The following is a 23,821-nucleotide window of genomic DNA, read 5'->3' as shown; positions in this document are numbered from 1 at the left end:
TTTTGGCTTTATAACACTTTCCTTATTTGCCACATTGTAATTTTACATGGAACCCAAATGTTTTTCATAGTTACATAAAAAGAAATAGCTAAGAAGTACATGTTAGAAAACATGGGGTTAATTAAAAGAATACAAGCAGAAAGAACACGACTTAAGATCTCAAATAATAACTACCACATTTATCCCCAGGTTGAAGACTTACTTTAGTACTGAAAGGCTGGAAAATAAAAGAAGATCATTCTTAATACTGTTTCTATTTAAAATTAACCATTGGGACATGCAGAATTTGGTTAAGATAAGAGCCCATTTCCTCAGTCACAACATTCACTCCTCAAAGACTGATTTTTCAGTTTCGCATGACAAGGAAATTAACAGTATCTCAGTTCATTTTTAATCATCGGATTTGATCGTTATATCCTCAAGAAATGCAAAGTTAGCCTTTTATCTTATTATGCTGCTCAGAAATTGACTTAAATGCTGAACTTCACTATGGTAGCCGTCTTGGTGCATAATTTTTACAAAGATGTGAATATTGTTTAGTTATTAATAAATCTGAGTGAAAGCATCCAACTTGAACATGATCATGCACATTGTCTTCTTACTACAATGGCATTGACATGATTATATAGGCTTATAGTAATTTTTTAAAAATGTGTTATAATCGCCCTTACACCCTGAACTATAGTTTCTATTAATATAAATGTGTAAGTGCTATTCTTGTTGTTCCTGTAACCCTTTAGAAAGAGCCATGTTATGCTTTCCAAATAGTTATTTATCTAACCTTTACAATAATGAATTATGTAAAGTTCTTATGAATTGGAAGCAAGGGACATTACTATTCACATAATAAAGTAAAATATTGTGTTTATATTATTTTATGCAGTTTTATTATTCATATTGCTATTGATGTTAGAAAAATAATTACCTTTGAATAAACTGTGCCTCTCATTGAACTTTATACCAGAAATTTCAGTATTTTATATTCAAGGAAACTCTTGCTCCTTGATTGTGTGCTCCCATTCCTTATTTTGCTTTACAGCCACTTCCTTGTGTTTACAACCGATGGACCTCCATCTGTAAAAATAAAAATATAGGGCAAACACTTATTCTTTGACCCCAATGCATAGTTTTATCATTTAGTTTATTTCTGAAACTCTGTGCTGTCACAATAAAATAACAATTTATTACTCTCATACTTGACAAAGTCCAACTTTGTTAAATTTTGCTAGCGAAAACATATTAGACTAGTGGTAACCAGACAGTGAATTGCAAAGTTTTTCTTTGCTGTCTTTTGCATATAACCATTGTATTTTAACTAAGAGATATGGTGATGTTACAGACTGCAGAACAGTTCTGACGAGATTCTTTTCCTTCCAAAATGACTGAAACCATCAAAAAAATTAAATGATGACTAGAAACTTAAGTTATCATATTCATCAGATTTTGCAAATAAAATTTCAAAAATATATTATAAATTAAATTTTGATACAAACTATCAGATAATCACCAGAAAATTGGGTTTAATTTGCATATTGTCTAACAACCATATTTAGAAAAACTGCTCCAATTAATAATTTATTTTATACAAGCAAATCAAATAAGTTTGGGAAGGGCCAGATGCTACTTTGAATATTTCACTGAAGCCTTTGTCAGCCATTTTGAATGCACTAGACAATGCAAAGAATTATCAACAGCAAGTCTGTTAAATGTAACAGTACAGGCGTGGCTGACAGTCATTATGAGAATGTCAGTGGATGTTTTCGGCTCTCTACAAAGAACTGCATTGCAGCGAGGAAATAAAATGTGGAATAAAATCTGCAAAAAGGAGGGCTAATTGTTTTCTTCAAGTGGTCTGTTGGAGATGCAGAAATATGGAGAAATGAAAAAAAGAGTAGAAACATGCTAATAACTCTATAGTCAGGCTCATATTTACATGTTTCACGTATATAGTTTTCTACCACACAAATGAACATTTTGCAGGGAACTGCTGTTATATTTCAGATGCTATTGATACACACAGTATTTCAACACAAGAAACAGTTTCATTTAAGCTCTTTTTTTTAGCTTTCTCTTTAACTTCCCCTAAGCAGCACCTCATTCTGAACTAATGGAAAGCCATTCCTAAAACCCTCACAGAGCCATTTTGGAGCTGGCTCCCATGATATGCAAATAGTAGCTCGGATAATTCAGTCTCCGATTTCCCTGCCTTTCCTTCTGACTGTACTGAACATCCAGTGTGGGTCTCTGCCTGAACCGAGCAAGGTTTTAAATACCCAAAAGTGAAAACAGAAGTATAGCCCAACATTTGAATATATGATGAATGGACTTCCAGTGGCGTAAAAGAAGTATGAATAAAATGTTTTTATTCACATAAATTATCAACTGCAAAGCATAATTTGATATTCTTACAGAAGTACAGAAAAGTCAGCAAAGAAAAAGGCCAGTAATGTCTCTAAATTTTAAAGAATTTTGGAGCTATCCAACCCATTCTCACTCCCCAGCATTCCCTGTGAGGAAGCTCCAGACTCTTCTCAAATCAACACATATATGTTAAGTATTTTATTTTATAGGGCTAATGTGTCCTTGTATAAATGCTACCAGTTTGTAGCTTCAAGCCCAATAAAGAGTAGAATTCAGATTTCTTTCTACTTAGATGTAAGATCATTTGAGGATAATTTTATGACTTTTTTATATATAGAATGAGTCTTCTTTTTTCTGCATGTTATATCATGCATGGCAAAGCAACCAATGTTTATATACACATTTAATGTACTTACTAAGGTGGTAATTCTCAATGAAATATTTATATTTGAAAGTAGCCAATTTTAAGATGGTCCATCAAGAATCAACATATCTAAGGGAGGGGCTGAGAAATGTGAATTAATCATGTCTGTAAAATAGTTAATTATGCAACTATGTGATGAGGTAACAGATCCCTTTGTTGATATGAAGGATGATGAGTGTCAAAAATCAAACTCTAAACAGATTCTTCCGAAATCCTATTAAATTGCCTCTAAAAGTATTGAAAAGGTGTTTATAGGAAATTAAAACATTCAAAATAGACCCAAAGTTTCCAGAAAATTACAGCTGTAAATTATAAGTCACAGCAACTAAGACAAAAAATTGTTTTCAAAATCTCCATTGATGTGAACTTTTTTTAAAATGATCTTGAAATTGCAAGTTTTCATGGCTGAGTATATTTTCAATCTTAAGCACCTATGATGCTACCTTCCTCAAATTTTAGGGCATTTTAATAAATAAAAGTTAAAGCAGAATTTGCATCTCCATGCAATATATATCTAATACACGTGTCTTGACAAGAAGTATAAAAGGAAATAGGAAGCGAGTGGGTCCAATGTCAAGTGAAAGTCATAATCTAGTTTTCTGCTGTCCTCCTGTTGTGACAGAAATAGCTAAAGGTTTGGAGGAAGGAGAATATTAAAGATGCACAAGTGTATTCGTGCAGCAGAGATTAGAGCAAATGCAGAGAGGATTACCAAACTGCCTTCTGTGTGTCTCCTGCATTTGTCAACAAACCAAGGGCTTTTGGACCAAAACAAAGATTAGAATCCTTAATCGGCCTAAGAGTTTGCATGGAAATAACCTTCAGCACTGGGATAGATGATAGAGTAGGGGGGCTGGGGGATGTGGTAAGTTGCATTAACATCTGATTTACTGCAGTACCATAAAGCTGAATGCACATACTGAGCTATGTCATTTCCAATTATTAAGAGGAGAGATTAAGTGCCTTGTCAGCTTTTTCAACCCTGCAGCAAGAACAAAGCTTTTACCAATCAGGTGAAACTGCTGCAGTTCTGACTGCTGTGGTAGAATGGGGCACTGTGCACAAGCGCACTGTTTGTTGTTTCACAAAACAACGTGGAGAGTAGGAGGGTGTCAATGTAGCATGAAAAGGGAGGTGAATACTATATCTGAAATAATGTGGTAAACTGCTATGGTACTGTAAGTACTGGCACAAGAAAATGAGATTGAGCGGTCTTGCCGCATTGCACTCTCTCTACTGCATTCCATTAAGTCAATGGATCAGACCATTCACAGGGAATGCAGGGGTTCTGCTAAACAAAAACCTGGCCTAGTTGTTGAAAGCACATTGCTAATAGTGTGTTAAAGATAACCAAATCTTTTTTTATTAAGCTATTAAGTTCTCTATTTTGCAACAATAAGCTTTCCATGTATTTTCTGCTTGATGATCTCGATTTTCTCTACAGATTGCTTTATTGTAACGACACTTGATTTCCAGCATGACTTTGCCTTATTATAAAACCCTGGTTGTCTGCAAAAATTTAGATTTCAAACAAGAGAAGTGCAGCCTAATAATGCATAAAAAAACACTGAATCATTTGTAAGACTGCACTTAATTAAACATCTGTAAATTTTAAGTGCTTTGAGAATGCTATCAGACAAAGGAAACTATTGGATCATTCTGTGAGTAAAACAATTCCATTCTTTCTCTGAATTCAGCTTCTAATTAGGAACAACAAAGTATTGAGGTACACAACACAAAGTTAAAATACTTGCATTTGTTGGGTGTTGCCTTATTAATCAATGACCTATTTGTTTTGCAATGGTAGCTGTATCCCCAAACACACAAGGACAGCGGCAGCACCATTATAGATACTGTTTTGTATAATGAAAGCAGAGATGTGACTGACATTGAGTGTACATTTCCACTTGATATCAAGCTGCAAAGGATTTCATCATATTGTGTGAACTGTTTAAATCAATGGGTGTATCAGAGGCAATACTACTTGCTGTTATTTGATATCCAGTCCCACAGCACAACCAAATTAATGAGCATTCATACCCGAGGTTGAGCTACAGGAACAGCATCATTATTTAACTAAGACTTTTGATATTTTGTTCTAAGAATTAAGTTAGTTCTAATTAAGTAATACGCAAATATCAAGCTCGTGACTGTCAAATATTGGGGTGGAGTCACACTATGGCTCTCAAACTCGGTTATTAACATTAAAACTGAGGTGAGGTGAGTTTTCCTGAAGCGGAGGAGATTTGCATTTTGCCTGCTTCAATCAGCCTTTGGAGGTTTTATTATCCCCAAGATCCGGACATATTTTCTAGTGTGGGAACGCCAATTTTTGGGACTAACAAGTTCAGGAAAAGGTAAGAACGTATCAGTCAGATCTGGCAAGTGCATACTTACTGCAAAAATGAGTTCTATCGAGAAATGAAGGGACATATTCAGGATTTTAATCTGGCTGATTTTAATCAGCAATATGTTAAAATGCATAATAGTACACACCATATATTATTTAATAACTAAGACTGATAGCTTAAAGCTAGAGATACAAACCCAAGACAACATCAATTTGACCTTCAAACTAAATGCATTTCTATAGTTGCTCTCTTAACCTGTTATGTTTAGTATATAATACACAGCTTGTTTATTACATCAATGTATTATGAGTTCCATCATGGTCCATTACACTGCTAAAATATACAAAAGATGATATAAATATCAGAGGTGTTTTCAAAACATGATTTATTAACTTTTATTTAGATGCTGGCAGAAAATAGATTTCATTGTTTTACTGTGTTTTGCATAGAAAGCTAATACCAGAGCTAAATGGACACTATTATTTCACTACTATGAATGAACATACTTTTGTCTAATTAATACTGCATGACAATTGCAGTGCCATTGCTGATAAAATCACTTAATCATGAAAAAAGTGAAACTCTCTTTTCTGAGCTTGAAAGGCCATTTATGTTTTAGATCATTCTAATTTCTGTCCTTTGTTCTAACCTTAAAATAAGTTTAAGAAAAAGGTGTCACGCACTGCTCTGGAATATACTGTAGGAAGAAGTGTGAGCCAATGGAGTTGGCTTTCACCAATGTGCAAAGCTTTAGTTAGCGAAGAAAATATTACAGCTGATAATAGAATATAAATGACCTAATCTCAAATGCTCGAGACTGAATTGTTTAGTCTAATAGTTAATCCTTTTTTAAATGTTAATCAATGATATAATTTTTTGATATGTGTGCCTCCACTCTGTGAGAACTTGTCAATGAAATGATTACTCTCTGTCTTTCAGAACTCCTTCAAGAGAAAATAGTAAAGCGAGAGAACAAAGCTAAGGAAAATGAAGGAAGTCATGGCAACAATTTTGTTCAATTATAGAAAAATGAATCCAAATTGATTCCAAGTTTTTAATTTTTCTCATAGATGTATAACTTGTCAAAGAGAATGGGGGTGAGAAACTCCATTACTATCTGAGTCCTTTTTGATGTCAGTATCCTATATGGAAAGTAACTCCAAGCTCATCAGGAGTTAGTTGACCCTGTTTCTTACCTGCGTCCTCCCAGTTTTCAGTAAATTTATGGCTTTCATGTAAAACTATTGTGCAAGAAACTTTGGTGAAGATGACAATTTATTATGCACGTTGTACTGCACAGACCATGATGTACAATAGAAGCAGTGGCTGAGAACATCAAACTATTTTGTCCAATGTAGTGCGCTTACTATCATTTGATCTCTTTTGTTTCCTTAATGAGCACATTTAGCTCCAATGTTTTAGCCAAATTTTTGTTTTATTTTGTGTATTTGTATTGATTTGTTTTAAAAGGTACACCATATAAGATGGGCCTTTATTTATGTTAAAGGCCTGCATATGTGCAGTATTCTTTATTACGCCCAGCTACACTAACGTTCAGCAAGCTTCCATAAACAACTATGATATAATGATGAGAAAATCAGCTTTGTGACATTGATTAAAGAATAAACAGCATTTAGGGTTTGATGAAATGCCTCTGATCTTCTAAATAGTGCTATGGGATCTTTTACTTCTATTTTAAGAAGTAGACATGGTTTTGATTTAAGGATCTGAAATGCACAAAATTATGTTCGTAAACAATCTGGAAGATTCTTCTATCTGCTTTTATTATGGAAAAGCTCAAACATAATTGTTTTCATAATTGATTTGCACATTTTGCTTTTATCTTTCTTTAAGCAATCTCTTGCTATCATTCCTGAGTAGAGGCATTGCATAAATCAGCATCATAAATGCTTTACAAAAAGGTATACTAATAAAATTTCATTTTTTGTTAAATATAAATTCCATGCTTTTACAGCAATCTGGGTATCTATACAGCAAGTTGCTCATTTTTAAACGGTTTTCCTATTTCATACTCCGGCTTTGCTCAGAAGAATGGAGAGTACCTGTTCACATCTATAGTTCCACAATCTCTAGAAAGCTGGCCTTTAAAGTTTTGAAACATAGGATGAAGAGCATTAAAGTTTTATGTATAATTAAATATATCTGATACCAAGTCAAAATGTAAGTTCCAGGAAATCTAATACATCAGTTATAGTAGACTTGTACCATATGAGAATTACTTTAAAGTCATTATAAAGATGAAAATGCTCTAATATTTCCAACTTTCAATATGCTACTGAATGGGATTAATCATCTTGCCCAAGTTTTTCTGGTTGAATCTCTTATTTGTCCAGCAAAACTTAGCTTATATCAGCATGGAAATAATATCATAATTCCACCCAAGGAACAAATTTACAGCTATTTCTGCAAAATAGGTTTGCCAAATTGGTGGCATTTAAAAGGTTGAGTCCATTGATCTGAATCTGTCACTTTAAGACTTGCTGTGCTTATAACAGTCGGTAAAATGGAACAGCGAAGTTGAATAGTGGCTACAACAGCCACTGAAGAGAAGTCACATGTTAAATATAAGGATTATTTAAAGCAAGCTACTCTAAAAAAAAGTGAACGATTTAGCACGTGCTGCTTTTGTTATTCCCAAATCACATCTTGCAGATTTGCCTAGCTTCTCTGACAATATAGAGGGAGCATCCATTAATGCCTTTTGCACAGCACCCACATAATGAATAGGCAATACTCATTCATGGCAATTATCCTGGGACATTTGGAGCTTCCCTCTGCACAATCAGGACATTTACATAGAGCATGTCATGTTGAGGTGACAAATTTTCCAGGACAGTATTACCATCTGTCACCAACTGAGCTCTGTGGCACCCAGGGTCTTACCAAATAAGCTCGGGCCCCATGCATGATAAAAGTATTGATATTTCTGACTGTTTAATTCCCTACCTGTGTTCACCTAACATCGAGTGAGATCAAATGAGCAACTAGCTTTATATTAAAACAGGCTAATGCAGTGAAAGGAGATCCGAGCCGTGTACCTTTTTCTGTTTGCAGATGACAATTGTGGCTTGATACTATGAGCACAATGCACGGAGGAACAAAGTAAATGTATGTAGCAAGAATTGGGGAAGGAATATTACAAAAAGACCAGACACCCAAGCTGAATCTGGATGCCCAGAGCAATCAAATTAACAGTGGATGAGAATAAATACCAAACTCTGGAAAATAATGCTGTGTTTTTAAACTGTTTCTCTCTGGGCCCCCTAGATAGAAATGAAGTACAGGGTATCTGCACATACACCATAAAACCCACAGAATACAAGCCTTACTTTTTTTTTTATTTCCACCTATTCCAGATTTTATCATTAACATAAAAATTTGCAAATTGGTTAAAGGCTCGGATGAAAGAAGACAGCTAAAGGTAAATCTAGAAAGAAATTCTCTTTAGGAAAGGATACAATAGTTTCAACGGACCACCTTAACCTTACTAACAAAGAATCACAACTCAGTTCCTGTATTTGGTTCACAACCTTAAGACATTACTTGAATATTTTGAAAAATAATAAGGGATCGATTATCTGAAATCTCTTCATTTAAATTGGTGTAATTTCTGTCTATAACTATATATTTTTCATAATTCGCAGTCGCTTTTTCCCTCTGGTGCCGTTATAACAAAGCCAACATACGGCAGTTTATTGAAAATCCAGGATTCTGACTAAGGGTAACATCTTTCCACAAATTTAACGCGGCGGCAGTAACAGCATCCATGTTTGATTTTGCCTGCGTCACCGCTTATTTGTGGCTGAACGGTGCATCCAAAGTCTGCAACACTCTTATGTAAAGGTTGGGACGCATCAGATCGGATATGATTTATGGCATAAACATGGATGTATTGTAATATTCTCACTGAGCAGCACTCCTGGAATATTAACTATTACTGTTTTACAAATACACATTTGTGGAGATGACGATGAAGGGGAGGTAAGGGTGGTGGTACTTCCAGCGTTCAAAGAGCAGATTAGCATTACAACTCCGCCCAGAATTGATAGAATTCCCTGTGAGAGGTCACGGGGGAAATAGCACCTCTCTTCTGTCCCATAAAATTAATGGTTGAAAATCAGAGCCCTCGGTCGCAGCATCCTCCAAGGGCGCTCAGAGCTCTGTTTAATATGCAACAATATCAACTAGCACTAATTTAGTGAAATTGGAAGATGAATGCTCACAATAAGACTAAATCCAGAGCAGACAGCGACGATATATTAAAAGAGAGGCTGTGCAAATACAAAGATCGCAAATGCTCAGCAATATCTCGGAATTCCTTCAATGTGGCATAAAAGCTGTACTTTTCCTTCCCTTTCTCCCTTCGTAATGGGAGCCCATCCCCCAGATATTTGGCACAGCCCCAGCAGATTAATGCCGTGCAGCCTGAACGCGTGGCCGGAGAGAAATTAATCAAAAATCAACAGCCCACAGGATTAATTTAGTAGGTAAATTCCTGTCATCACATAATCATCAGCAATGTAATATTTGACTTTCATCAAATCAGCTTCAACCAAAGCAGCCAGGGATAATAACGGAACTAAGAAACAGCTGTTGTCCACCTCCCCCCACGGGGTCGGAAGGAGCGTCAAGTCTCCTAGTGACCCGCTGAAACGAACATTTCAATGCAAACGCGAGAGGGCTTTTTTTTCCACCCCCTCCAGCACCATTTCCCTTTTTTTTACTCGCGCGTCACTTTCGCAGCACAAATGTATTGGACTTCGTTCTACTTTAAGTAACAACTTTTAGGTGGCTCTTGAAGAAGGCTTAGCTCATTCCATACCTGAAAGTGTTTCCCCGTGCAGAATCACAACTAGGATTTATTTTCCATTAACCTCTTGAAAATGATTGTGGTTAGAGGGAAAGAGGCAGCAAGATCAGAGGCAAATCTGCAGACGAAGTATTTCATGTTTGGTGCCTTTTGGTTCCAATTTCTTTCCTTTTGTAGCCTGCTGTATCTCTTTTGTATCTGGTAAAACTCAAACTGCCCATTGACTGAATGGTAATACGTAATGGCGAACATTTGAAAAAAACGCGTATACAATAAAAATAATCTTGTTTTCGATTTTAAAGCATGGTTGCATTTTTGTCTTACGGTTAACTATTGCTTTTGATTCTAAAATTTGCAGTGTAAGGATCTATTTGTTCGAGCACCCGTCTTCGAGGCGAAATTCAACCTTTTTTTTTATCTTTTAAGTGAACTTAAGACTTGTATAAACCGACAGTTTCTAAATAAAAAGGATGAGAACTGCGGTTGTGGGTGTTGGTGATTGTCAATTAAAGAGACATCACCCGGCATCTAACATGGTTGACTTCCTACCGCCACCTGAAATTTCAGTTGTGCATCCTATACATTATGGAAGAAATCAACATTCTAATTGTAAAATGTTGAATTTTCAAATATTTTAAAAGATCAATCACCTTTACATTTAATCTGAAAAATTACAAAGAAACACTTCTAGTTTGTATTGTGCACCTTGAAAACCAGAATTCCACTGTAACCATGTTATTTTGACTACAGAGCAAAACTACAAAAAAAATCTTAAACAGAGATAGATTGCAATAGTCCTTTTGGTTGTTTTGCTTAAATACATTGTACAATTGCTGAAATTAAATGTAATCAGCACACTGTTCCATTAAATATATCTTACTCTCTTCACAAGGTTCTATTGCATTTGTTAATGTAATTATATTACCGTGGAATAATTATTTGGGGCCCCAAGGAGAACAGTGAATAGGCAGCATCACACAAGTGCACTCATTAATGCCACTGTCGTCCTTGAAGATTATATGTATAATCTCAGATCTGGGGAAGCCCTGGGTGTACAAATATAAATGTTATATATTTGCACTTGATCTCTTTTGTCATGGTGGGGAAGGAAATTCAACATTAGTAACAGAGTGAGGTGAATGGGCCAGGTTTAATGTGGAAAAGCAGATTAACGTTAGCAAGTTCTGTCTTGCCTTTAACTTGCAGTCAGTCGGATGGGAACACTTCTCCAATACCAGGCCCTAGCAGGTTTATTCTAAATTAAATTTTGCAGAATATCTAAGTCTATTACAGGAAAATAGGAAGAACTAAGATCTCAGCATGGCTATCACTCACTTTTATTGAGCCTTTTTGACCAGTCTTTCTTAGCTTCATGTGCACCTGTCGATAAACTGCAATTCATTGTTAGACTTTTGTTGACAAATCGGTGCACATTAGCACTCACAGTAGCTACCCAAAGCAGTGGCACGGGAGGAGATCGGTGGTTCTTCATTTCTCTTCTTCTCCCTTAAACACAGTGCAATTAAACAGATTCATCACAAAAGCAAGCTATACAGAGGATCTAACATCACCACAACTGTAACCACATTATTTTTCAGAAAGGAAATCGGACAATTATTTTGCTGTTCTTCTTAGAAACTGCTGCCTTTCTTCTACCAAGTATATAATGTTGTCAAACTTTCCAAAACATCTTAGCGAATTTAGACAAATTCACAGATTGGTAGATTTAAAAAAAAGTGTGTGCAGGACAAAAGTATTTCTGGCTATGTTTAGAAAGTTTAAACAAAGCAGAAGCATGCTTTCAGATTATTAGTATTTCATCAGTGACATTTTAAATGGTTTGTGTGTATTTGGCAGCATTAGAAAGAGGGCAGAGCAATATCTTGTGTGGTTGTCAAGCTGACGCTGGTTCCTGAGCAATGTAACCTAACTAACCTGCATCTGTGTGACTCAACCGGTGAAGCTTGGGGAAGAAAACGAACAGGATGGTCTAATCCTGAAAAGGTGCACCTCTGTCTGCTGATGATGAATACTGGCCTGTGAGTTCTGCTGTTCTGACGTCCTCGGTGATCAAAAAGGGATCTGAAAGAGAAGAGAAAAAGAAATTAATACAGTCCATTCTTTGAGGTTCTCTTTTAGTAAATATCATAAAATAAAATTAACTTACAGAAACGTGTGATAGGCATACGGTGCTTTATAATAGATAAAAGGTCACAATGTGCATTGACCTTGGCTACGCCAGAGACACGTAGACAGGAAAATTGATTTAACGAGACTTTCTATCATAGCCCCACCTTTATATCACAGTGTTCCTCCCCTTTCTTTACACTGAAATATTGAAAATGCTTTGATTGTACACTGTTTATTTTCTGTTTTTATTTTCCTACCTTCTGTCTTCAGTTTATTTTTAATTTTTGCTATTAACTTTTGGTCTCAGTTTAGTATTATACATTTCTTGCCTTCAACCTGATCTAAGACAAATAAATGACACACAGTGCTGAAGAAGGACTAGGCCTTGAACTGCACGAACATAACAAGCTCTGAACAGAATGATCGGCTTAATTTTCACAAAGATGTGCGTTTGTCCTTAAAGCTATCTTTGATGGGTAACACTTACTGTCATCAGATTCATTTTTCGAAGTGTCCAAAAAATCTGTACTTCTTGCTGAATAATGTATAAATTTCTGCTGAATGATGCAGGAACATTCCCATTGCTCTTAAATAGCAAGGAAAGACCATTGTCAAACAGAATGAGGACAAAGACATCCAACAGAATACAAGAACATGAGAGTCGATTTAAGATCATATGAATTATTTGATTTTGGGGTTACATATAAACAGCACCGAATAAATCTTTTCAATAAAAAATTGACTTAAACATGGCAAAAATTACATGTATGGGGTGGTAGATTATTTTTAATAAAAGCAGACCAATTAATGGATTGGCCCTCATAGGAGATGATGCCTCTTTTTTGAATGAGCAGTTCAAGTATTCTTATGCAGCCTCAACTGACATAGTAGATCTGCTAAGATGTGAATGACACTCTGAATTTTTGTGAGCCGGGGACTGTAACCATTTTCAGTTACTGGTCATGTGAGTTTGCTATAGCTCTTTTGTATGTTTTCACTTTAGTACGCTTTCACTAGTTAAGTTGTCAACAAATTCCACACCTTCATGATCCAAGAGCAAGACCAGAGGAAAGGGGGGCAGTCTACTGTTCACGGTTCACTGAAGAGTAGAATCATAAATTGTAGTCTTGTACTTTTAAAGGGTGTTGGCCATTTACCTCTGAATTGCAAAGAAATGCCCTTGTCCAAATGATTTTCAATGCTTAAATTCTCTACTACCATGCACCATGGATACTGAGGGAATTAATGGGATGAAGGGACATGTCTGGAAAGGTGGAGCTGAAGAAAACGATAAGCTAAGATATTATTGATTGGTTCAGCAGACTCAAAAGGCCCAAATGGGCTCCTTTTGCTTCCATTTCTTATATTTTCTAGGCACAAAAAGTCTGTTTTCAAAGTTGTGAGGGCACGGTGAATTGTTAATGGTGGTGGGCCATGTGAGGAGTCCAACGTGATTGATTATGCCACACATTACTCACTATTACTGGGTGTAAAATCTGTTAGCCTAGTCATCATGGAAAAAAACAGGCCTTTGGTTTCTGATACTAGCTGTATCTTTAAAGCTGCTGTGTTTCATACAAAGAAAAACAAGAAGAAATCATCCATACCATCTCAATCAATCCACAATTACAGACATATTACAGTGCATAACGATGCACTCAAGTATGTAAATAAACATAATTTTTATTATTATTCAGTTTACTTTTCCTCTCCATAAAGTAGCATCTAGTTTAGTGATGCTGCCTTTACCATTGACCGATCGTTTAAAAGATATCCAATAGTATATTCATGTCTAACTTTGTACTGCTTTTTCCTTCAAGCTTAACAGCCCTTTTATAAAAGTGAATGATCTACATATTTTCAAAGTATTTCCAGAAAAGGGTGCCCCCTCAGAAATATTCTGAGGTGTGAAACTTAAACAGCCATTCCAAGTTCAAAGGTCAGAATAAGTTTATTATCAAAGTACTGAATCAAAGGCACTGGCGTATCTGTATTTAGGAGGGAGATTGAAAATCTGCTTGAATAGGTCCACAACAACGACCTCTCACTCAACATCAGCAAAACTAAATGGCTGATTTTTTTGACTACAGGAAGAAGAAAGTCCATGAGCTGGCCCTCTGATTTCTCATTACCTTTAATAAAATGTGCACAGGTCTGAATAATATTTTTGTCATAATAAAATGATTTCTTATGGCTGCTGTAAGGCATCAGTATAAAGAGTGGTTCACTTTAAGTTATCTGCACTTTGTGTAGTGTTATTAGCACTTATTACTGTGCTATTTCATCATATATGTTTGGATATGCTCTAAATAGAGATAGATGGTAGATATTTGCCAATTTTACATTTAAACATACAAACTGAGCTTTCAATAAATATATTGTATTCCCAGGACCAATTGCAGTACTTCCAAACATGGTAAGCAATTAGAATTGCAATATGCCCTGTGTAAAATCAAACATTATACCACTTGTCCTGGCATTATGCCCATAAAATACTTTTCCCATGTCAGTAAGGCAGTGTCATAATTGAGAATAAATGGCACCATGAAGAATACATTTTCCATAATGGTGTCACTTGAGTCAGTACACAATCTATGCATCAATTTAGCTTCAATTTAAAATTAAAATGTACATCTAACTCTTATTATTTTTCATTTGAATTATTTAATTGAAATATGGCATAAACAGAACACATGTTCCATAGCTCATTTGTGATTTTGACCATAACTTGCTGTCCATGGGTCCTTAGCTCAGACTGCTAATGATGCCTATACAACACTGCCTCATTATATGACTTCCAAAATCCTTTAGACAAAAACAAATGAAATTAAAAAAGAATTTACTCAGGGAAATACTTTGTGTTTCAGTGCAAAGTTGCCCTAAATTAGTTGTTTGGTATTGCTTCATTAACCCTTACTTTATAAATTCTTAATTAAGTAGAAATGAATCCAACTATTTATACCAGCTTTCAGTCCTAGAACTATTTAAACTGACATTGACTATCACAGGCAAATTATGCAATATAATAATGAAATTAATCCTGAGACATTTTTCTTAATTTTGCCTTGAAACTAAATTTTGTTTTGAATGCTGGTGTTATCGATTACAACCACAACCAATACCCATGCCTCACAGCCTCCAATGAGTGGTGCTCCTCTCTGAACAAAACATCTGACTTTCTTGCCACGCATGTTTCTTATCAGATAATTTCTCATCAGCTAATCAATAATGCAACAGTAAATTGCATTTAAATAAACATTAGCAACCCTGTTAATGAACAAAAGCCATCTGCAATTTGTCAAAGTCAGGAGCTCTGAACTCATTTGATGTTCATTTGAATACAGCAGGATGGCCTTTGATAGGATTTATCTATATCATAATTTGCATTTTAAAAAGTAATGGAATAATACATATATTCCAAATAATATATGCTTGAACTGTGTTTTCATAAAATCAATTTGAATATAACCTATATTTTATTTCCTGTAAATGATTCAAAGAAAAAATAATTCAATGGATAGATTTGCAAACATGCAATATAACTATAGCAGGATGAGAGTTTATTATTCAAAGAACTTGTATGTGAATAAAAGAAAAATAGGGAGCATGTTCTCAAATGGCTGATGGATAAAATGTCCCACACTCTATTACTGCCTCAACTTAGTCATGTTATATTACTCTGTATATTATATAGTGATATTCTAAAAGGTCTACACCTCAGTATTATTAGAGCATATATTTGAATTCTTATTATTTAAATCTTTTACCTTTTATTGGAATTTAATAACTGTTACAGTACCTGAAATTTTATACAACATTCAAATTAAAAGAAATCCTTTATAAGAAGGTGTAGGGAGAATAAAATGGATCCTGTGTGCATGGAGTTTATCATAATTTTGTCCAGTTATACACGGAAAATACACTGCATCTTTATTATTGCCCATGAACTAGTTACGATTTTGGAAGGGCTCTGAATGAAATTAAATCAGTCAGTTCCACTGAACAATCATCTCATGAGGAGAAGTTTCACAGAATCATAGAATCATGGAAACCTACAGCACATTACAAGCCCTTCGGCCCACAATGTTGTGCCAACCATGTAACCAACTCTAGAAACTGCCTAGAATTACCCTACTGTGTAACCCTCTATTTTTCCAACAAGCTTGTATTTTTCATACAAGTATGACAAGAGAGAATGCAGAAGGGAAGTGATCTTGTTGAAATGATCAACAAAAAAAATCTACAGATGCTGGAAATCCAAGCAACACACACAGTCGACACTTCTCCGGTCCTGATGAAGAGTCTCAGACCAAAATGTTGACTGCTCTTTTCCATAGATGCTGCCTGGCCTGCTGAGTTCCTCCAGCATTTTGTGTGTGTTGCTTGGATTTCCAGCATCTGCAGATTTTCTCTTGTTTGTCATGTGCTCATATTCTTTTCAGAGGGGTTCAAAGGCAAGATACTTAGCTAATATTACAATGCATTTTGACTCAGAAATAATTGAAAAGTAAATATAATTACCTTCAGAAAATGTTGTTAACACTTTTAGTAATTATGTTTCAGTCATTTGCTCAATGATTTAAATTCTTTGAAAAAAATTACTAGATATTTCATATCCTTCACTGTTATTTATTTGTAGCGAAGGTGGCAGCATAGCAGTTAGCTCAATGCTATGACAACTCAGGAGGTCAGAGTTCACAGTTCAGTTCCAGCACTGTTGTAAGAAGTTTGTATGTCCTTCCCCTGAGTGCAATGGGTTTCCTCTGGGTACTCTGGTTTTCTCCTACGGTCCAAAGGTGAACTGGTTAATTGGTCATTGTAAATTGTCCTGTGATTAATCTAGGGTTAAATAGGTGGGTTGTTGGCCAATGTAGCTCCGTGGGCCGGAAAGGCCTGTTCTATACTGTATCGCTAAATAAAATAGTGAGTGAGGGACTTTGATGAGTGAGTACAATTGTTATATTACCATTCTAGAAATTTCTAGATGGTTGTAAAAATAAGAGACTAATTCAAAAATTGCTGAAAAAAATAATTACATGAGTAAAATAAGAGAAAGAGAGAGAGCAGTAGCAAATGAGTCTCTGTTTTAATTGGGTGAAAAGACTAATGATAACACAAATTCCACCAGCCATGCAGGATGTAACATACTTGCATGTAATTGGAATATAAATATAAAGCTGGGCCAAAAAATATTCACTTAACAAGAATTGACAGCTAAGCATATTTGTTAATAGGTTCGGTAGACTTTTAAAAAAATTATTGTTAATTGAACATCAGAAAATGCAATAAATATATTTAACAAGTAAAAGTTAGGCAGACTCAAGAAATTATTCAAACTACACCAAACCCAACCAAAGTGTTGGCCTAAATTATCATAAACCGCTCATAATCATACACTGTGTTCATTATATTCCATTTATTTGCAATGAATTAAGTTTAGTTTTGTTATTCTATGAGCAACATGACACATCAATATAGTTCAGTAACAATTGCCTGTCAAATTACGTATGCAGTTGTTGTATAAAATAACATTTTTACATCTTAAAGATGAATACAAGAATAACTAATAATTGAATCAATGCCAGTGGTGCAGGATTTTTTTCTGACATACATACTTATATAATCAATGTAGAATATGAATTAAATTCTAAGAAATCAATGTAAATGGAGTAAACAATGATGCTAATGTCTCCAACACATCAAACCTTAGATTTCCACTTTATATCAGAAAAAAATAAATATTGACCATCCAGTCCTTTTGATCTCCATTGCTAGTCATTAAAATCACAACAGCTTAGATCATAAACCACCATTCATTACCCTGCTCTATCCCAATAACTCTTTATTCTAGCTGGACTAAAATTCATCTCCGTTGCTCTTGAAAGAGAGCAAGGGCTGCAAAGAGAACAATGTTGACTGTACCCGTGATGCCTCCATTCCTCATGCTCTAAACAACCTCTATGCACAATTCGAGGCATGCAACACAACGCTGGCCACGAAAGGTACCTCCCTCCCAGATGAGCAGCCATTGTCTTTCTGTAACAGCAGCAGATGTGAAGAGGACTCTGCAGAGATTCAACCCCCATAAGGCAGCCGGGCCAGACAGCATCTCAGATCCAGTGCTCACTGAATCTTTCATGGACATCTTCAACAATTCACTCATCCAGGCTGCTGTCATCACAAGTTTCAAATCAGCCACCATCATCCCTGTACCAAAGAACTCCACACATTCAGAACGAAATGACTACTATCCAGTGGCACTGACGCCTATCATCATGAAATGATTTGAATGGCCAATAATGGCACATATCAAAACTCCATTCCTGCCGCATTGGACACACCAATATGCTTATCAACAAAACCACTCTACGATAGAAACCATGTCATCTGCCACATACCTGGCCTAGAAAACAAGGACACATGTCAGACTGCTGATCTGGAGTACATTTCAGTATTCAACAATATTGTCCCACAGACTTTGGTGAAGAAACTCCTACTCCTTGGTCTAAATACACCGCTGTGCAACAGGGTGTTGGACTTTCCAATGAACAGACTTAAGACAGTCAGGATGCACAACTGCTCCTCCCTCCCCATCATCCTCAGCGCTGTGTACTCAGCCCATTGCTGTACACTCTGCCCATACAGGACTGCATGGCCAAACGTCCAAGCAATCACAAACAAGAGAAATTCTGCAGATACTGAAACTCCAAGCAACACATACAAACTGCAGGACAGGAACTCAGCAGGGTAGGCAGCATCTATGGAAAGGAATGAACAGTTGACATTTTGTGCCGAGACCCTTCATCAGGACTGGAGAAAAATAATGAGGTGATAGGTGAAGCCAGGAGGGGGCAGAAGTGAAGTAAAGTGCTGGGAAGTTGATTGATGAAAGAGATAAAGGGCTGAAGAAGGAGAAATCACATTTCACCCCTCCCCCCTCCCACCGAGGCCAAACTCAGGTTGGAGGATCAACACCTCATATACCGTCTGGGTAGTCTCCAGCCCCTTGGTATGAACATCGAATTCTCCAACTTCCGGTAATTCCCTCCCTCTCCCTTCCCCTATCATACTTTCACTCTGCCTCCTCTTCTAGCTGCTTATCACCTCTCTCATGATTCTGCCTTCTTCTACTACCCATAGTGCTTTCCCCTTACATTCCTTACACCCCTTACATTCCCCTTACACCTCTCCGGCCTATCCCCTCCCTGCTTCCCCTCCCCCACCCCTTCATCTTTCCTCTGATTGGTTTTTCACCTGCACCTTCCCCCTCCCCCCACCTTCTTTACAGGGCCCCTGACCCCTCCTTCTTCAGTCCTGACGAAGGGTCTCGGCCCGAAACAATGACTGCTCGTTTCAACGGGTGCTGCCCGACCTGCTGAGTTCATCCAGCTTGTTTGTACGTGTTGATTTGACCACAGCATCTGCAGTGTACCTTGTGTTTACTATGGTAAGTATTGTGATTGATTAAGCATCCTTTGTTTGGTTTGGAAAATAAAAACTAAGTAGACTAGTACTAACTACTGGTACAAAACTAAATACCAGTACAACAGTGACAATGAGGTAGCTTAAAATGAACTCGAGACGACAATTACCTGTTGAAGCTCAGCATGTTTTTCTTCAGAATGGGAGAGAGACATTCATGCTTTTAAAAACAAGCAACAAATGCAGCTAAGGGTTCATAAATAATGAGTACCAGGCGATAATAAATAAAAACATAAATAAATAAATAAATACATACATACATACATACGCAGAAGTGGCAGGCTGCTTCGGAGAGACAGGTGTGCTCGATTGCACAACAGATAACTGAATGATGTGTACAGAATAAATTTAGCAGTTTTTTGAAGCGTGAAATAACTGATGCAAAATAAGTGCCAGTGTTGCTGAGTGCAATGGGTGGAAAAGCATACAGTTTGCTTATAACTTTAACTGCTCCAACCAAACCAGCCAAAATGAGCTTTGTTGATATCATGAACATAACGCAGGAACATTTAGAACTGAAACCATTGCTGATTGCAGAACACTTCAGGTTTCATAAATAGATTCAAAAGGAAGGGGAATTTATTTCAACTTACATGGCTGAATTGAAGAAATTGCCCAAGCATTGTTAGTTCTGTGATGGGCTTAATAATGCATGGAGATGTTGTTTAGTATGTGGAATCTTACAAGGAAGCATTCAAAAATAGCTCCTAACTGAAGCGCAACTCACATTTTAAAGAGCAGTTGTAATTGCTGTGCACTGGAAACAGCAGCAAGAGATGTACTTGAGTTGCAGTCAGGAATGAAAATGGATGTGAACAAAATTGCAACATCGAAGCAGAAAGCTGCCTGACCAAACAAATTGTATTGCCATTGTAGCAGGAGATCACGTAGGCCAGAACCATGCAGGTTTAATGGCGAAACTTGCAGGAAAAGCAACAAAGTCTGACACAAACAAACAGCATGTGGGGCAGACAGAATAAATGGATCGCACAGGGAAGAGAAAATGAATAAAAGTCAAGTTGCAGTTTCAAAAAGGATCTAATCTGCATGCTGTTGTTGAAAAATCTGACGTAAGTGACACAATACCGATTAGCCTTGAGATTTACAATATGAAAATGAACAAGAGACCAGCAATATGGCTTATACTAGAATTGAGTAGCAAATTAATTAAAGTGGAATTGGACACTGGCTCAGCTGGTTCTGTCATTCCACAAAATGAGTTTGAACAGCATTTCAAAGATACTGAACTGAAGCCTGCAGATATCCACCTGAGAACATACTGGAGAAAAAATAACTCCTGTGGGAATGATATTTGTAAACAGTGAAATGCAACAGCCAACAAGTCACATTGGGCTTCTATGTGGTAAAAACAGAAGAGCGAGCATTGTGGGCCTGTGATTGGCTGGAACAACTACAGTTTGATTGGAGATCAATCCCAGATCCATGCCACACCTCCTGTAACTGAACGCGAATTAATAAAGATACAGGATCATGCCACAGCAGTGTTCAAGGATTGCATTGGAAAACTCAAACTTACCAAGGGTAAAATGTTAAAAGAAAGTTCCACACCCAAGTTTCATGAAAGCCCCTGACAAAGTAACCAAAAGAGTTAGATTGCACGGAGGCTGAAGGAGTTCCTTCCAAGGTTGAGTGGAGCCCATGGGCAATGCCAGTGATCCCAGTAGTCAAGAAGGACAGGCCTGTCAGGATCTGTGGCGATTTTAAGGGCACCATCAACCCAGTACTGAAAATAAATCAATATCCTAGCCTAGGATAGAGGCTATCTTTGCAAACCTTTCTGGAGGAAAATACTTCAGCAAAGTGGACTTAGCTAAGGCCTACCTGCAGATGGAGACAGAAGAAAAGTCCAACGTGTTTCTCACCATAAACACGCACAAATGGGAGGGGCTTAGAAAGATGATGGATGATGTTTCTATCTTCGGAAACAGCTCTATTTCTATCTCTAATATCTCTTTTTTTTCTTTATCAGGGTTCTCCCTGACCTGGAGTTACACGCTGACTTTGGTTCTTTGCGGAACTGGGACACATTCTTGGTATCTCACAACCAGCCATTTTTTGATATGCCAATGATGCGGCCTGGAAGACTAGTGTGCCTTCAGGGTGTCGGTTTCTCGTGGCTCTGGAGGCGGGCGGACTCGAGTTCAGTGCTGCCGCCTGGCACATTGTGGGAAACGGAAGATCAGAAGCGTGGGCTGGCTGCATCTGTGAGCACAGAGAGCCGAGTTCTTTGGGCACAGAGCTCAGAAGAAGCGATGCAACAGACTTTTAACACCATAAATCGGCGAGTTGTTTTGTTATGTCTCCCCTCTCGCTGTGAAATGGAGACACGCCTTTTTCCCTTATTAGGGAGAGAGAGCCTGTGGTATGTCGAATTACCGGTGAATGAGTAGTCTTTGGGGTACAGCCTGTGTCTTTATTGATGATTTGCTGCACAGTTGAGTACTTGGTGGGAGGTGCTGATGCCTTTTTGCTGGTGGGGGGGGTTGTCATTGCTTTGCTGCTGCTTGTGTATGGGAGGGGGGAGCTGGAGGGGTAGGGCTTTGGGGTTCTAACATTTAACTGTCATTCATTCTTTGGGGCTCTCTGTTTTTGTGGATGTTTGCAAAGAAAAAGAATTCCAGGATGTATATTATATACATTTCTCTAACATTAAATGTACCTATTGAAATGCTTTCTGTTTATAATTGGATTTTTGCCGGAGTGCAGATGCAGGTGCTACTCCAAAGATAAGCCTATGAACACAATAAGGACCTTTGTAAGGCACTCAGCGTTACCAGGATGACATGATTGTTACTGGAGAGGATGATAAGACAGTGTTAAAAAGGTCAGAAGATTATGGGTTCAGAGCACGTTGTGACAAGTGTGACTTATTCAATCCAATCATCAATTACTGTGGTTACACCATTGAGACACAAGATCTTACACAAGTGTGCTGAGAAAATTCAATCAGCAGTAGATGTCCCAAAGCAAAAGGATATGTCACAATTGCATTCCTTTTTAGGATTTGTCAATTAATATAATGGGCTCCTTTCAAGCCTGCCTACTGTGCTCTACTCCTTGATATAATTACTACAGATCAGGAAGAAATGGCAAAGGACAAAGCAGTGTGAGGTGACTTTCCAAAAGGCAGAGGAAATGGTGACATCAGACACTGTACTCACACATTATGATCCACATTATTCAGTGGAGCTAGCCTGTGATGCCTCACCTTATGATGTAGATACAGTCATGTCTCATGTTGTGAGTAAAGGAAGCTATTCCCTTACCACCGCAGAGAAAAATCATGTACAGATTGACAGAAAGATCTTCAGTCTCATTTGCAGTGTAAAACATTTCAACCAGTAACTGTATGGGAGAGACTTTACCCTAATTACTGATCATCAACCACTTTCAATTGCAATCTATATTTTCAATGTGTTCATTATCAATCCATAGAAGTGTGTTCCTCTAACAGCGGCAGCACACATGAAGAGATGGGTTCTGTTTCTCAGAGGGCATAAGTACAAAGATTGATTTCAAGAGGACTGCTAATCATGGAAACGCCAATGGATTGTCCTGTCTACCCTTGGAAAATGAATTAAATAAGACATATCATATCTGCACCGTACCACCCAGCTACAAATGGCTTGGCGGAAAGGTTTGTCCAGAGTTTGAAGAACACACTAGACTGATTCAGAAACTCGCAAATTTCCTCCTTGCATTTCACAACACAGCACACTCTACAACCAACAACTTACCAGCTATACTGTTCCTGTGTCGTCCCTTGTGCTCATGCTTGGATCTCCTCAAACACAATCTCAAAAGAAGTATGCAGGACAAACAGCTGAAACAAATTGGATGCTTTTAAACAAAGAGGTTCAATGTTACAATCCTGGACAAGCAGACCTTGCAAGGGACTACAGAGATGATCAAAAGTGAGAAAGATTAAGGACAGAACTGGATCAATCTCTTAAACAGTGAAGATTATGTCTGATGTCATCTTGAGATGCCACATTGATCAGCTGAGGAGAGCAGAGTCGATTCTTAGAGAGGAAAGGTGTCTAGAGCTGTCAGAACCACTTCCTGCAGTCCCAAAGACAACAACTATAACCTCTGCAGAGGAGGCCCCAAAATCTGAGATTGCTTCACAGCCATGAGTCTCACCTGCCAAGCAGAGTGACCCCATGTCAGGAATGACGTTACCCCACAAGAGTCAGAAATCCTCCACAGGCCTGAATGGGA

At 37.2% G+C, this 23,821-nt stretch overlaps 1 long non-coding RNA gene across 2 annotated transcripts; it reads right to left on the bottom strand.

Moving 5' to 3' along the window:
- Positions 1–931: 931 nt before the first annotated feature.
- Positions 932–23,437, bottom strand: LOC140725741 (uncharacterized). 2 transcript variants are annotated; one of them, XR_012098456.1, is made up of 4 exons: positions 23,338–23,437; positions 11,903–12,049; positions 11,303–11,473; positions 932–1,074 (listed from the first exon to the last, which is right to left on the bottom strand). It is a non-coding gene; the product is annotated as an uncharacterized lncRNA (long non-coding RNA). The 2 variants fall into 2 exon arrangements; XR_012098455.1 differs by lacking the exon at positions 23,338–23,437 and adding an exon at positions 12,135–12,222.
- Positions 23,438–23,821: the final 384 nt, after the last annotated feature.

This window comes from Hemitrygon akajei, chromosome 1 (genome assembly GCF_048418815.1).
Source record: "Hemitrygon akajei chromosome 1, sHemAka1.3, whole genome shotgun sequence".
Lineage (NCBI taxonomy): Eukaryota > Metazoa > Chordata > Chondrichthyes > Myliobatiformes > Dasyatidae > Hemitrygon > Hemitrygon akajei.
This window is presented reverse-complemented; position numbering and strand designations above follow the sequence as displayed.